The 17,696-nt window shown below is 35.1% G+C and overlaps 1 protein-coding gene across 1 annotated transcript in view; it reads left to right on the top strand.

Moving 5' to 3' along the window:
* Nucleotides 1-14,771: 14,771 nt before the first annotated feature.
* Nucleotides 14,772-17,696, top strand: part of LOC145680791 (uncharacterized) — a 92,808-nt gene continuing 89,883 nt past the window's right edge. Inside the window, exon 1 of the mRNA XM_081751824.1 lies at nt 14,772-14,901. The gene's annotated coding sequence lies outside the window, so the exon portion shown is untranslated. The remainder of the gene's footprint in view (nt 14,902-17,696) is intronic.

The raw sequence follows: 17,696 nt of genomic DNA, 5'->3' as shown, positions 1-17,696 counted from the left end.
TGACATTTATTATTCCTCAAACAGGCAACACACTCCTTCTAATATAAAATATAAAGGCAAACAGAAATTTGAAAGCAAAGTGATGCTTCATTTAGTTGTATCGGACAAAGGTGTGTCGCAGCCTTATTTCAAGCCTAGTGGGTTAGCAATCAATCAAGATGTGTACGTGAAGCAATGTCTACAAAAGATCTTAGTTCCCTTTATACGAAAATATCATTCTGACAATAATTTTATTTTCTGGACTGACAAAGCCAGCTCTCATTATGCGAGAAAGGCTCAGGAGTACCTCATGTCCTAAAACATCCCTTTTGTGCCCAAAACCAAAAATCCAACTAACTTGCCCCAGTGCCGCCCAATCGAAATTTTTTTAGACAATTGAGTGGCAAGGTGTACAAACATAATTGGAAAGCAAAAACTGTTCAGCAACTTCAAAGAAGAATACGCAAATGTTTAAAAGAAATTGACCCAACTGGCGTCCAAACAGCCTGTGCGTCTATTCCAACAAGTTTGCGGACTGTAGCTGATCACGGACCATTTGCAATGTGTCATTAGCATTTTCTTTTCTGCCTATGTATGTACTGTAAATAAACGTTAAAACATAGTTTCTATTATTTGTCGTCTGGTTGCTTTTATCTTACCTCACATTTTGTGCAGATTTTTAGTTGTAACCCGTTAGTATGTCTTATTATATGCATTATCAGCGAACTCCAAATATATGAATCTATGCTAAGTATTAACGTATAGATAGTGCAAATAGTGGAAATTACCTTTGGAAAAAGACGAATTGTTAGCCCAATCGTAATGCAAAATCGTCTTTACTGTAGAACAGGTTCAGCTTACGTAAGAGAGCAAATAGCTCAGTTAGGTAAAGCAACGAGTTTGTATATCGAAGGTAGACGGTTCGAATCCCGTGGAAGTACTGTTGTCATTTTTATCACTAAGGTTATTTTATTTATTTTTTATTTGGGAAAGAATCAAATTGTAACATATGTGTAAAACTCATGACGATACAAAAAAAAAAAAAAAAAAGAGAGAGAGAAAATATCGTCGCATTTGCATTAATGTCTCTAATTTTTGTTTGCAAACAGATTCGTAATTATTTCCCCTGTGCTCACTGATGCATAACGAATGTTTTCCAGTAAATGTTAATTCTAATTTGGAGAATTTTATAGTTTCACAATGTTTCTCACTACATAGTCTTCTATCTACGTGTTTGGATATTTTGATAACAGATTTCCCTATTAAATGTTTAATTTTCTCTATAAATATTTGTCTTAAATTGAAATTGTTATGAATTTACTACATAAGCAAAGTTGCCCGAAGGAGGGGAGCTCAAGTAATAGATATTCTACGTAAAAGCAACCTATTGTAGAATGATGATGCTTCTTACCTTCAGCACATAATCTTAACGTTAGAGAGTCAGAGAGAGAAAATTCCTGGTTTTTCCTCCTCTATGACCACCCATCTTAAACCTCTACATATCATTGTTCGTCTCACATAATTTCGGCTCTCCAAAGACATTCATATTTATTATTATTATTATTATTATTATTATTATTAATGAATATGCCACCCTTACATAATGTTGTAACTTTACACATCTTAGTTTAAAGTGCTTTCTTTAGTAATAATTTGAGCAACCACGTCACAAAATTTAAAATGTATGAGGGGGCACGACGTTTTATTTCCCCTCCTCTCTTTTCAGCACCCTCCAACAGAAGGTATATAATTTCTGAGAAGCAGGGCAGACAAAATGAATAAGAAATATATTTAGAGCATCCTTTCCTCCTTCGTGAATGTAATATCACGTAGCATTTTTTATTCTACTGAAGACGACCCTAGGCCGTTATGGTTAGGTAACAAAAGAAATACCTAATATATTTATAGCGCCCCTTAACTGTAATATTACCTCTTCTTTATTTGTTCGAGGCTTCCCTACACAACCAAGGGTGACAAAAAGAATAGGAAAAGTGTCTAAAGATTACAAAAGACTTTATATTTTGTCAGAAACAAGGCAGTATATACACAACATTGCTTTCGTTAACAAGTGTTTCACCCTTAAGTCGCTTATAAAATTATGCAGAATAACTTTTGCCGATCATTGTTCTAGAGGGATTTGTCCAGGATGGTTTGGTGTCGAGCTAATAACGATAAGTATATTTATTTACATCACTGTTAAAGAAATAGCAAACTTTCTGAAAGGAACTTACTTAGGAAACATCTTCCTTCTACTTAGCCAGAGCCCACTCTGAAAAATTGCATCTGGCATTCTGAGTGAAAGTTCTATGGGACTATTAGAAAAATATATTCCCGTTTTCACGCTGATGGTAGAATTTCTTAAACAGTTATTGAATTACGTTCGAAGGGTAGGCGTAAATAGCGCCCCCGCAACAATGTGGCGCGGGGACCGCACAAGCTGGAAGGCCAAAAAATATACAGAAAGTACGCAGGGGCGGAGCAGGCCAAATTTTCACACGGGCAAAGTGACTTTTTGGCGCCCTTCCCCTAGTAGTAGCCTATATTTTACATTTTATCATAGTGTTTTTAATAGTTTAAACCAGGAGCGTCATTTCAGATTTTGCTTTGGGGGGGGGGGGGGTAGACCTCTTGATATAAGTAAAATTTCGCGTTTTTCACTGATTTACTACTATTCTAATGATAAAATCTATATACATCTCAAACTCACGGGGGGCAAATGCCCCTCCCTACCCTCCCTAAATGACGCCCCTGTTTTAAACCCATTTTCAAAAAGAAATCCATTACCTAGGAAAAGTTCACAAAGAATATGGCCCGCTATAAACAATACCAACTCCACCCCCCCTGGTCTAGTGGCTAGCACGCCTGCCTTCTGTGGTACCTGGTCCAATTCCCGGTGGATTACTGTTGAACGATAAAAGTGGTTCGGATTCCACTATAATTAGTATCCACATCTCCCTTACCCATTAAGGCATAACCGTGGAACGCTAAACTCAAGCAAACAAACAAACAATACTTAATTTCCGGCACTCTTTATTCTACATGCCATCTCTCAATTTTTCGATACAGCCCCCTTAGTATTATGAAACTCTCTTCTTCCATAGTGAAATGGAAAAAGATCATATAATTGCCACTACTTTACAAGAATATAAACCAAAAACGTCAGTAGAAAGCACATTATAAAATTTACTTTTTGAGGCTCGTTTTGGTGCCCCTCTTTCTCTGGCGCCCCGGGTAGTCGCCCGGCCCTTAGTCCGCCCTTGAAAGTACGGACGCATAACTAAGGACTGCGGAGGAGAGGTTAACCTTCATGTTATGCCACTGGTTTGACGTGTTTGAAATGTTCAGTAAGTGATCAGTTGGTGAAATAATTTCGACGGTTACTGATGTTTAAAGTTTAGCTAATACAAAGCTACCTAATCAAATACATTTGATATCGCGATGTCACAATTTGATTTTTCCTCACATAAAAAAGATAAAAACAATAGTAATAAAAACCCTTACTCGTACTGGGCTCCTAACTAACTAACAAACTAAATCTTACAGACTAGTTGCTCTGACCAACTGAGTTTCGATTTCTTACGCGAAAGAAGTCTGTTATATTAAGAGGCATGCTTTTCATTATAAAAACCGTTCGAAGTAATACGAACATGGCTTAAGAACAGGGACGGAACTGAATTACCACTCGATTGACCTTGAGGGCAAATCACCAAAGCGTAGCTATAAACGTAAGTTCAGCATGCATTTCTCTGGAGTTGTGTTCAGTATTCCTATCTGCCAGTCATGCTTGTTCGTAGGAGTAATATGTTACAAACCTAACCTTTCGATAGAGCACAATGACAGAGAATCAAAATTAATGAATTCTTGCCCTTGTGAACTTGGGATACCACCATGTGCAATAAAACTGTCGCGTCTTCTGAAGTGATATTTTATCAAAAATAACTCGTTTTCCTTTATATATCCGAAGTTTTTGAGGGTTTCAAAATGAGGAAACGTTACTGACAAACAAGGACGCATTTAGGGGTGGGTCCAGGTGGTCCGGACTCCCCTCTGAAATCCCAACTTCTCTGTAAATTTAGCCTAAATTTAAGGATTATCTTTTAAATTTTATTATAATTTATCCTAATATTGAAGTCGGACTTCTCCCGAAATAAATTACTGCATACGTGCCTGCTGACAATTTTCAATATATTCCTTAAATAAGTAAAATAACTAAATTAGGAGCAAAAAGCTTCAACACGGGCTAACTTTTGTCCACTGCCAATATTGTTAGAAGGGATATTAATAGCAAAAACTGCTAGGCAATGCTGAACCTTGGAACTTCACTCCGAACAGCAAGCTTATTATTGAGAACTACATATGAAACATTTTATCAAAACTTATCTAGCTTTTATTTGGCATGAAATTATTATATACACCAAAATTCACTCTCCTAAAATGTGTATCTAAACATTACTCTACGTATCTACGAAGCAATGAAAATTATTTATCGAAATATGTGAGCAGGGAATTCTAACAGCCAGCCATTTTATTTAAATCGTATTAAACACTGTAACCGGGCGTTAACGTGAAGACAAAGCTTGGTCCATTGGTAAAGTGTTGGAAGAATATAAACTCAATGTTCGTAGGTTCGAATCTATCCACTCACCATAACATTTTGTTCTTATGTGTAACGATGAAATAAGAAAGAAAAATGTATAACCGTTAAGACAAAACTTCAACCAAGTCTGAAGAGAACAATACTAAAATAGTAATACAATGACGTCAACCAAAAATTATTTCATGTAGCGTTTGGACGAAATTAGAGCTGTTAACAATTGCAGAAATAAAAACAGGCTGTAATGCAGTCTAGACTTCTGAATGCATTTACTTCCTGAAAACTTCCGTCTCGTCATTGGTATGCCGTTAATCATTGTAAAACCTTTCAATTGGAAGTGAAATGACACAAACTAAAACAGTTTTAAATCAATAAATGTCTATGTGTAAAAGTAGGTGTCTTTTATCTTTAGTTCTGAGTTCCTTTTACTTTGAAGTGACAAATGAGAGAAGAAAGTATGGTATTCGAAAAAAAAATCAAATTTGAGATTTCAACGAATTTACACGTATTATAGCCCCTAACACCGAAAAAGTTATTTTTCGATACATGTCCATCAGTTCGTCCGTCCGTTCGCTACACTTTTCTGTGCACTCGCCTAGGAGCCATACCTGAAGCCATACCTCGCCTAGAAGCCATACTTCAACATACCGTAAATTAGTTGAAAAATTTACGGTATGTTCAACTTATCTGCACCAAATTTTAGTTTAAGATTTTCATAGTATTTCCTATAGTTTTTTTTATTTCCCTCCTACTCCCAAATCAAGGGTAGTTTCCTGTACGATGAAAATAAAAAAAATATATTTTCTCATAACTGGCTCTAACGATCTTGTTTTCTTTCTTTTTTTATAAATCAATATTTAATTAGCAACCCTATTTTGTGGTATAAGGCATTTATCTGAGAAAAATCTACAAGGGGTAATTTATACTAAGGGGGTGAGTTTTTTCTCAGTGATTTTCTCAAAATGGACTCAAATGTTTTCGTTCTAACTCTAACTCTAACTCTATGGCCTATGGAACCCGGAGGTTCAGTGCCGCGTTCACAAAAGCTCTCCACTGACTTCTATCCTTAGCTAATTGCATCCAGTTTCTACTTTGTATTCCTATCTCTGCAAGATCCATCTTAATATTATCCTCCCATCTGCGCCTAGGTCTTCCTAATGGTCGTTTTCCTATGGGTCTACCAGTCAAGACTTTGAAAGCGTTTCTACTTTCTTCCATTCTAGCTACATGACCTGCCCTGCCCATGAATGTTTTCGTTCATATTTCATAAATAAAGATTTCATTAATAACTTATCAATATGGCATAACTCGTTTGTCCTAAAAAAATGCGAGGGGTAGTTTATTCTTGGTGGACTGTTGTCTGGGCGATTTTCTCAAAAACGACTCAAAAGAGTTTATTCATATTTCAAAAATAAATATTTCGTTAATAACCGAACAATATGGCAAAACTCGTTTGTCCTGAAAAAATATGCGAGGGGTAGTTTACTCTTGGGGGTGTTTTTCCTCCACGGTTTTCTCAAAAATGAGTCAAGCAATTTTGTTCGTACTCAGAAATAAATATTTCATTAAAAACCTAGTAATATGGAATAACTCGCTTACCCTGAAAGAATCCTCAAGAGATAGTTTATTCGGGGAGTTATTTTTCCCTCACGATTTTCTCAAAAATTACTCGGACAATTTTATTGATAATTCATAAATAAGTATTTCATTAATAACCCTATATTTTAGTATAAGTCATTTCTATGAAAAACAATTACAACGGATAGTTTATTTTGGGGTTCAAGGTTTTTTCCCCGACAATTTTCTCGAACGACAGGCGATTTTGTTCAAATTTCGCAAATAAATATTTCATTAATAACCAAAAGTATATCTTAACTCATTGTTCGAAACAATTCACAAGAGGTAGGTTACTCCTGACGTGTTCTTTTTGAACGACTTTCCCAAAGTGATTCATTTGATTTTTTTCATATTTCATAAACAATGATTGCATTAATTGGTCTATTATATGTCTAATGAAAATGTGCTCAAAGTGTGAGTTAGTTTTGTAGTATGGATTTTCTTCAATCGAAGTTTTTTATTCGATAATCTGACATTCGATGTATTTGAATAATACGATAATTTTATTCGTATTATCCAAATACACACTTCAGTAACAACTGCGGCCTAACACAGTTAAGAAATTGAATTGCAAAAGTTTAGTGCGGTGGCCCTGTAATTGAATATTTTTTGAGAAACTCCCTAGCTTTTTGTGGTAAACTCAGGCTTTTGTTTTTCGAGCGACAAAAGAGAGAAGAAAATACAGTGATTGTGAAAATAATATCAAATTCAGATTTCAACGGATTTACATGTTTCATGGCGTCTACATACCGAAAATGTGACTTTTCGACACCCGTCTTTCCGGTCCGTCCGTTCGGCACACTTTTATATGCACTCGCCTAGAGGCCATACCGTTCAACTTATCTACACCAAATTTTAAACTTAGGGTTTACTTAGTATTCTTACAGGAGCTTTTCCATTTTTTCCTACCACCTAAAATAAGTGTGGTTTACAAACAGCCGAAAATCGAAAAACGCTATTTTCTCAAAAATGGTTTTAACAATTTTGTTTATTTTTCATTAATCAATATTTAATTAACAACCCTATATTGCAGTATCAGATATTTCTCTTAAAAAAATTTACGAGGGGTAGTTTATTCTTGGAGGTGACTTTTTCTCGACGATTTTCTCAGAAAAGACCCTGGCGAATTTTGTACACACTTCATAAATAAATATTTGACCTTACAACATGGTATAAGTCAATTGACCTGAAAAATATATGAGTAGTAGTTTATTCTTGGACTTGAATTTATTCCCAGTGAGTTTCTCAAACACGACCAGTTGGCAACCCTGTATCTCGACAACGAAGCTGAATTCGAAAACTGCAAGAGGACCATTTGTCTCCTTTTGATGTCACGAATCACCTCCCGAAGTTTGTGGACATCTTTCAGGTTCACCCTTAATGAAGCTTCTTTTCGAAAAGTTAACTATTAACTTTAGGCATTGTTTATCTTTTTTTAAATCACAAATGTCGTTATTAATTTTAAGGCAGAGAACTACTTCTGAGAGAATAGATCTTGAAAAATAATTTTAAAACTTAGACTTTTGTTTTCAAGACATTCCAGACAAGACGAGACATTTTACAAGCTATCTCGTGTGCAAAACATTTGCCTCGTATTATCTTGGATGTCACAAAGCGCGTCTTGTCTCTTTCTCGAGACATGCCTTATCTCGTGCGCATTCGTTAACACTTGGGAAGGATTATCTTTCTACTCAAAGCATTGTTTTTATAATGGTTGCATATTTATGATAATTGCTGTCCACATAAATTACAGTCCTTTCAGTTGAATTAATTTTTATTATTATTATTATTGAAATTGCAATATCTAGTTTAACGTTGGACGATTATGCACCTACGCTAAGGGAGAATGATGATGAATGAAATGGTGAAATGAAGAAAGTGGAAGGAAAATGGAAAATCTCAAGAAAACACATACCCATGCATACGGTATTTGTCCACCTCAAATTTCACTTGGCACGAAGTGGAATCGAGCCACGGACCCCCTGCACCAAAGGTCCCTGCAATGCTTTATTATTATTATTATTATTATTATTATTATTATTATTATTATTATTATTATTATTAATAATAATAATAATAATAATAATAATAATAATAATAATAATTGAAGCGAGCTTAACGAGTTTCAACCGTACGACTCAACCAACGTTTGGGTGCCTGTTCGTTCGTCTGCTCCTCTCATAAAAGACATTTCATTTTAATGAAACTAGTAAGTGCCTTCTTTCAGCTCTTCGAAGTAACTATTGCTTGGAATATGAATCTGCAAAACATAAGAGGTAAAATTAACCAAATGGTGCAAGTTTCCACTTATATATACAAAACAATTTTGCAATATCAACTACGTGAATCTTGTCCCATAAAGAAGCCGAAACCTCTACACCGAAGAGCCCTCCGAGATTTGATCATTGTCCACACGGACTGAAATTGTCATTTGAAGCCAAGACTTTAATATGAAGCCAATAATTTCTTTAAAATAGACGGAAAATTCGGAAGTTATAAGCATTTTCATATTTTTGCCTTTTCCCATAAGGGAGCCGTAGCCCCCTATACTGAAGACCCCCCCCCCGGAGATTTGATCATTGTCCACTCGGACTGAATTTGTCATTTGGAACCAACACTTTAATACGAAGCAAAATATTTCTTTAAAATAGACGAAAAATTCGAAAGTTATAAACATGTTAATAATTTTGCCTTTTCTCATAAGGGGGCCGTATTAGCCTACACTGAAGAGCCCCACGAAATTTGATCATTGACCACTTGGACTGAAATTCTCATTTGAAACCAAAACTTTAATATGAAGCCAAAAATTAAACTTTTACATCAATTTAAACTGACTGGGTTCCAGTTCCCCCACTATTGTTTAGTTTAGTTAAGTGGTAATTTGTGACAGCTTCACATCATCAAAAGAATCTTTCACTTCCCCTCCCCTCCCCCAGGAGTTCGTGCTGGATCCACCACTGGAATCAATAGACACTCTTTCTATTCTTTTTGTCACCCTTGATTGTGTAGGGGCTCCCTCGTACAAATAAAGAAGCGGTAATATTACAATCAAGGGGCGCTATATATTAGGTATTTTTTTTAGTTACCTACCCCTAACCGCACAGGGCCATCTTTCGTAGAATAAAAAATATTACGTGATATTCCAATCATGAAAGGGGAGAGGATGCTATAAATATATTTCTTATTCATTTTGTCTGTCCTGCTTATCAAAAATTACTTTCTGTTGGAAGGCTACTGAAATGAGAGGGGCAAAATAAAAAGTCGTACCCCCTCCTACATGGTTGCTCAAATAAGTACTAAAGAAAGCATTTTAAACTAAGATATTTAAGATTTAAACTAGGAAACTAAGATATCCTACATTATGTAAGGATGGCATATTCAGGATTATTATTATTATTATTATTATTTTATTATTATTATTATTATTATTATTATTATTATTATTATTATTATTATTATTATTATTATTATTATTATTATTATTATTATTATTATTATTTGAATGTTTTTGGAGCACCGAAATTTTGTGAGACGAACAATGATATGTAGAGGTTTAAGATGGGTGGTCATAGAGGAGGAAAAACCAGGATTTTTCTCTGTCTGACTCTCTAACGTAAAGATTATGTGCTGAAGGTAAGAAGCATCATCATTCTACAATAGGTTGCTTTTACGTAGAATATCAATTACTTGAGTTCTCCTCCTTCGGTCTACTTACCTTATGTAGTAAATTCAAAATAATTTCAATTCAATACAAATACATTGTAAAACTTTTCCGTAATTAAACATCTAGGGAAAATTAAACATTTAATAGGGAAATCTGTTATCAAAATATCCAAACACGTAGATAGAAGACTATCTAGTGAGAAATATTGTGAAACATTATAAAATTCTCCAAATTAGAATTAACATTTACTGGGAAACATTCGTTATGCTCCAGCGAGCATATGGTGAGCAGTGAGCACAGGGGAAATAATTACGAAACTGTTTGCAAACAAAATTAGGGACGCTAATGCAAGTGCGACAACAGCATTTTTTCTTTTCTTGGTATCGTCATGAGTTTTACACATACGTTACAATTTGATTCTTTCCCAAATAAAAAAATAAAAAAATAACCGTAGTGTAGTGATAAAAATGATAACGGCACTTCCACGGGATCGAACCCGCTACCTTCAGCATACAGACTCGTTGCTTTAACTAACTGAGCTATTTGTTTTTTTACGTGAACTGAGCCTGTTCCGGTAAAGACGATATTTCATTACGATCGTCCTACCAATTCGTCCTTTTCCATAGATAATTTCCACTATTTGCTCTATCTTTATGTTAATACTTAGCATATATTCATATATTTGGAGTTTGCAGATAATGCATATAATAAGACATACTAGAAATATTCGTTAAAAGTTTAGTTTGTAGATTTAATCCACATTTCTCTCAATGACATAGATGTCGCTGCTTCGTGTTGAAATGCAGAATTCCCTCGTGTTCTTGAAAATTTCCCACTTTAGCAGAGTTGGTAATTCTCGAGATTTCTGTCGATTTAATGTTTTTTGCTTCTAATTTCTTTATTTTAAGCTAATATCTAACACAAATATTAAAAACGGGTTTGTTATTAACCTGTCCTGCTGGGGAAACCTTCCGAAATTTCGAACATATAAAGAAAACGGAGATATTTTCAAAAAACTTCAAAATAAAGAGACGCGTCATTTATTTTGCTCATGGTAGTACAATCACCCACTACTATCGATCATTATCAAAGTTTTTCAGTGGTGACAGGAGAGACTGCAGTGACGAGCCGAATGGTGCGTTTAACGATGAGAACTACTTTTATCATAAATACCAGTCATATCCTGTCCCATAGATGTGCAGATGTACAGGAAAGTTCGTCATGTGATTGCAAAAGGCATAAACGACCCACACCTAGCACTCTGGCATAAGGTGCAGGAAGCTGCACATTACGCTCGCTTCTGTTTTTCATTTTCGTTAGTTTACCAGTAAGCAGTATATTTATGAGGTTGTCAACCTTGTGCTCATACCAAAAAAGGAAATCCTTGACTCATTGATGATCTTCAGCTTTTATCAGAATAGCGCATATTTCTGTACTATCAGGACAAACCAGTGTTGTACGGTATATCCTTTTTATCACTATGTGTCTGACATTGTGGGGACTGTGAGTGACTACCAATGCCTGCTACGGTCACAAGCAACAAGCTACTCAAAGGTTTGCAGCAAGAGTGGTATATCATAGGAATGTACGAAGGAATTTGTTTCCAAATCCAAATTCAAACTGAGGATTTTTAAAATAACTCCTACAACTAAACTATATTTACGAAAAAAAAAATAGAGAGATTCCAGGTGTTCCGGGCTCCGAGCCCTTCCTGGGTACATCCCTGATGCATCAAATACGTTTAACATCTGCTCACCTGAAGAGCTACCTGCTGAAACAGTTGATTGTGTAACAATTACAGGAAGTTATATGTTCAATGAAGCAAGTATCGTATTTTCAGAACATTCTGTATAATTTCAGAATAAGTTCTATGACTACTATGTTCAATTCTGTTTTTGACCACTACTACCTACCATTCCAGAGGATATGTGTTTATCCATCTCACTTGCATTATTACCAATACAGAGACGTCCAAAGTTTTTGATACTATAGTGTCCTTAGTTTGTAGTTCTGAATAATTAATCTAGTACCGTGAGACTTCATTGAACGTTTGAACTTGAAATGACTGTCTTATGTAGTCAAATAAAAAAAAAATACAACATATGTAGGCAATAATGCACTGTTAATAGTAATGTTGTAGAGTATATGAAACTACTTTTTCTTGCTGATATTTTTAACATACAAAATCCAGTATATATATATATATATATATATATATATATATATATATATATATACCTATTACTTGAAATGTTAAAAGGGCATTTCAAGATAAATGACCGTCCTTATATATTTACTTTGGGCTTGTCATCTAGTGACCAGCGCCAAATTCACATAAACGCAAAATTACTTTTAAGGCACAGCTTAAGATAGAAAAATACAGAAAAAGTGAAGAAGTTGTATGAGTTAATAAATTGTTAAGAACTTGATTACCTCCATTTACTAGTGTAAACGCTCATAGCAGCGACTTCCTATTCCTAGAATTTCCGATAACAAATACACAAATAGAAATTTTCGTTTATTCGTACTGGGTGAGTTTATTCAGATTCTCATTTGTCTGAACCTCCCTAGCTGCTTTCCTTGTGAAAACCTACCTGAAGAAATTTTGGGTGCTTTATTTCTTTCCTTCGAAAATAAATGTCTATCAGATATGTATACCAATATGTAAGAGTAGAACTCCTCCGTGGTTAAGCGATTAGCATATGCGCCTTTGGCGAGAGAGTCCAGGGTTCGATTCCCGGCGGAGGTCATGGGGTTCGGATTCCACGTTAAACAGTAGGTTCCGTCTCATATAGCCTCGCTGCTGAAAGGGACGTTAAACTCAACTCAACTAATATGTAAACATTTTAAACCCCTCAACTGAACAAATATTCAGAGGTCAATTTAACATTACAAATATAAAAATAAAGTCCTCATCGTGCGTACGTGTTACATTTTTAAGAAACATAGGTACATATCATAGGAAATAACAAATATCACAAAATTTGAAGTAAACAACAATTCATATGTGATACACATATTAAAAAAGAATTTAATAAAATCTGGACGAATTACTTTTTTTAATAAGTTGTTGAAAAAGAACATTTTGCAAAATCCTTTGTAATTTTTTATGTGTTATCCTACTGAAAGTAGCAAACAGATAGCAAAGAATAAAACAAATAGTAATACATAGATTATAGAAAATAAGTTGAACCTCATTATAACATTACAAAAAAAAAAAAAAAAAAAGATTTTACTTAGGAGCTGATGCTTCTGAAGCTTGATATGGTAAAACGTACTTGGGGTGTTTCTCGGGAAGATGAATTGCAAAGTAATGATACTCCTGTCTTAGTTAATTGTCTGTACTCAGCCTGGATTTGTTTTAAATAAAAACATAAAATGTATCACGCGTTAAAAAGAGACTAAGAAAAAGTTATCTTTTTTTGTCTTATGTAGAAAGAAAAATTAACGACGGATGGAAAGAAATGAATCAGGAATGTTAAATTTAATTCAAAATCGAGTAAAGCAGAGTACGGATAACTTCTTTTCCATTTTATTTCTCTTTCATCTTCATTTCCCCCCGAAAATCTGGAGAAATTTACAAATTACTACAATTTTACAAATTGCAGTTAGGATCCGTTTGGGGCCCATTTTAAGATATACAGAGTGAGTTTTTTTTTTTAACTCATGCATTTTATTTGGGTCTAGAGTTTCTAACTGAAGTCTGATTTTCATGCGGTTTGTGGCAAATGATGAAGGAAGGGTGGGGGATTTATGGGGCTATTATTACTGGTTTAGATTCATCCAGGGAATATCGACCACGCCTCAAGAAAAACAGCAAATATTCACCAGTGTATCTTACAATTGAAGCGTTTGGAGGATAAAGGTGTTATGTAACAAATTGAATATGACGGAAAAATTGGCTGTCACAACTTTGTCCGTCAACATACCGCCTTTGTCGTTTCTAAATATCTGCACCCAGATGAGGACTCACTAAATAATGTCTTACGTAGCATGATTACCATATAACACGTGCATGAACCGCCAGAATGCAACGTTTCAAAAAATGTCACATAACACCTTTATCCTCCAAACGCTTCAATTGTAATGAGGTTTCAGATTTTTGAAGCGAAATTGCACATTAGTGAGAATACAAATTAAGTGTTAGTGGTAACATCCATAGATCAAATGCTGAATAGCTATAGCAGGTTTTTTAGGCGAATTAAGGAGTCGATAACTGACATCTTCCAAACCACCACCCTGCAGGGTTCGAGGCTTCCTTGTCTCACTCAAAAACGATCCTATTGCTTCCAATATATTTACTAGCGAGCATATTATGTTCTTGTCTGGGACAGAACGTGAGGCAAATTTGTTTCTAAAGGCCCCTTGCGTAGCAACAACAGATTCTCTTCTCAAAAACTTTTAACGAAAAATTCATGTTGCTTCAAAGAGCACACTATTCTCACTGTCCCCTGATCATACTTACACAGTATCTCACAACTGTAGAGCACAATTCCCAATACAATGGCCTCATTTCCTATCTCTTATTGACCTTGGTGAGGTTGCCATTTAACGGAGAAAATTCAAATGTTCACACCGCACCCCACATCATTCCACTGGCGAATATTTGCTGTTTTTCTTGAGGCGTGGTCGATATTACCCCGGGTGAATATAAACCAGCAAATATAATCCCATAAATCTACCATCTTTCTTTGATCATTTGCCACAAGTCGCATGAAAAAAAGGAATTCAGTTAGAAATTCTATATCCAAATGAAATCCGTGACTCAAAAAAAAAAAAAAAAAAAAAAAACTAGTTCCTGAAATGTATAAGCAGCTTTGTTAAATTTCGTAGTTCCTTGTTGAAACATCTTTATCTTACAAATATGTAATGACAAATCCAAAATGAACAAATAATCTAATGACAATGATAAATAGGCGGATGTGTTGAATTCTAAATTTTTCCTCCTCCTTTTCTCTTAAAGTGCATCTTTGCTCCTTAACGTTGTGTGATATTTTAACACAAAAAGGGGAGACCATTGCTATTCAAACATATACTGTCAAATCAGGTAAGTACCATATTATATAATTATTACTTATAACGACGAAACTTTACACTGGAATCAACGTATGCCGCTCATTTACATCCTATTTCAAAATAACTGTTGACCTGCTTCAGTAAATGTGATCTGAAATATTAGCTTTACTATGCTGTCATAAGAAAAATGATATTGCCTCTAATTCTTATACGAGGGGATGCTGAATAGTTTTTGGCTTTGAAAAGAAAAAAACAAGTGTCAGAGGTCCATATTTGTTGAAGGTATTCCCCATTGAGATTAATGTACTCTGATAACGTTGTTGAAGCTTTTCTAGCACATACAAAAAAAAAAAAAAAAAAAAAACTTTTGATTGTCCCTCAAACCAGCTCTCAGCAGACCGTGTGACATCAGAAATGTCCTGAAAACGGCGACCTTTCAAGTGATTTTTTTTTTTTTGGATTGGGAAATAGAAAATAGTCAGAAGGGGGAGTACTAGGTCTGGGGAGTAAGGTAGGTGGTGGACAAATTGTAATCACAGGGTGGCCAATTTGGCAGCAACAATGTTGGACTTGCGTACTGGTGCATTATTCTGCAGCATCAGGATCACATTTGTGATCTTTCGACGGCGTTTCCTCTTAATTGCATCTCTCAGGTGGTCTAGAAGATTAGCATAATATTCTCAGGTGATAGAGGCCCATTCGGTAGGTAGTCCACTATTATAATACCATTTCTGTCCCAGAAAATGGAAGCCAGGACTTTTTGGGCCGATTTCTGGGTAAGGAACGATTTCGGGCGCGGCGAAACACTATGGCACCGTTTCTTTGATTGGTCCTTGGTTTCGGGATCATAAATATTGAATCATGTTTCATCCTCTGTCACTAGCCTAACCAAAAAGTTATTTGACTTTTGATTTGACAAAGGTGGCTTTGGATGCTCCGACACATTTCTTCTTCTCATCGGTACTCAAAAGTTTCGACATCCATTTCACTAAAAGCTTGCCCATGTTTAGGACTATAGTATTAATATAACCAACTCGCTTCCTGGAGAGATCCAGTATTTGGACAACCTTTTTGGCAGATATTCGACGATCCTCAAGAATCAGCGTATGAATAGAATCGCATCTTTGCTGGTCTGTTGAGGTTGACGGGCGTCCACTGCAGAACTCATCTTCCCTCTCAGAGAATTCTACTCAACCTCACAGAAAACCACAAAACCCTCCCAGATTCCTAATGCTAGGGATGATATCTTCTTCTGGTTACATGATTAAATTTCTGCTTCATAAATTGTACTTGAGCATCTATTTTCTTTCAAAACTTAGCGAATTATGTAACAAATGTTAAATGAATCCTGTATAGGACATAAATAGATCAGATATAAAGAATAATATCCGTTATTCCCTTAGTAATATTTCGCTTAATTGTTTATTCAGATAATTAATTGAATTAAGTGTATGTAATTAAATTTTTGTTATATAATGTTACCAAAGGAAAGACTGCCCTAAGAAACTATAATATTTAATACATATTGTAAATTGATGTATGTAACACACTTGTAATTTATATTATAAAATTGAAAGTGAATATGTTTGTGACTCTTCATCTCTTGAAGCATCAGACCGATCTCGATCAAATTTTCAACGTAGATACGGCTCTGGCCTCGGAGTATTTTTAGTTATTTACTTTGACGGTACAACGTACGGGAGGGGGAGGAGGGGGACATAGAAGAAAATAAAACTTAATAACTCTTGAACCACCCGACCGATCTTGATCAAATTTTAAATGTAGATGAGGTTCGGAACTGGCATGATTTTTGTCATTTCAGTTTGACGTATCGTAGTATCGTAGTGATGGGGATAGAGGGGAGATATACAAAAATCAATAAATATAAAAATAAAAGTGACTATGTTCGTGAATTAATTACTTTTGAACCACCCGATCGATCTCAGTCAAATTTTCAACATATATGGAGTTCAAATCTAGAAAGCTTTTTATCATTTCATTTTGACAGTAGATCTTAGGAGAGGTGGAGGGGAGGAGGGGGAAATATATGAAAATAAATAAAACTTAATAACTCTTGAACGACCCGACCTATCTCGATCAAACTTTCAACATAAATAAGGTTCGGGCCTGCAATGTTTTCTTTACTTCACTTTTACAATGCAACGAAGGGGAGGGGGAGATATATGTCAAAAAAGTAAAAATAAAAGTGACTGTCTTTATGACTTCATCGCACTTAAACCATCCTACCGATCTTAACCAAATATTCAACATAGATGAGGTTAAGATATGAGGTTGTTTTTATTATATCACTTTAACAGTAGAATTTAGAAGAGGGGCAGGGGAGGTGAGAAATCTATAAAAATAAATGAAACTTAATAACTCTTGAGCCACCAGACCTTTCTTGATCAAACTTTCAACATAGATAAGGTTCGGGTCTGGGATGTTTTCGTTATTTAACTTTTACGGTGGAACCTAGGGGAGGAGGAGGAGGGTGAGACATATGTAAAAAGAATAAAAACAAAAGTGGCCGTTTTTGTGAGTTCATCACGCTTTAACCACATAACCGATCTTAATAAAATTTTCAATATGGATGAAGTTCGGACCTGGGGTGGTTTTTATCATATCACTTTGACGGTAGACCTTAGGGGAGGGGAGGGAGGAGACAAATATATAAAAAATAAAACTTAATAACTCTTGAACCACCCAACCGATCTCGATCAAATTTTCATCACAGATGACGTTCGAACATGAGATGATTTTTGTCATATCACTTTGACGATGTAACTTAGATATTAGTTTCAAGTCTATAGTTTTTCAGGTCGCGGA

Source organism: Thermobia domestica, chromosome 3 (genome assembly GCF_964235325.1).
Source record: "Thermobia domestica chromosome 3, izTheDome1.hap1.1, whole genome shotgun sequence".
NCBI classification, from domain to species: domain Eukaryota; kingdom Metazoa; phylum Arthropoda; class Insecta; order Zygentoma; family Lepismatidae; genus Thermobia; species Thermobia domestica.
Note: the sequence above shows the minus strand (reverse complement) of the source record. Positions and strands in the feature narration are given on the sequence as shown.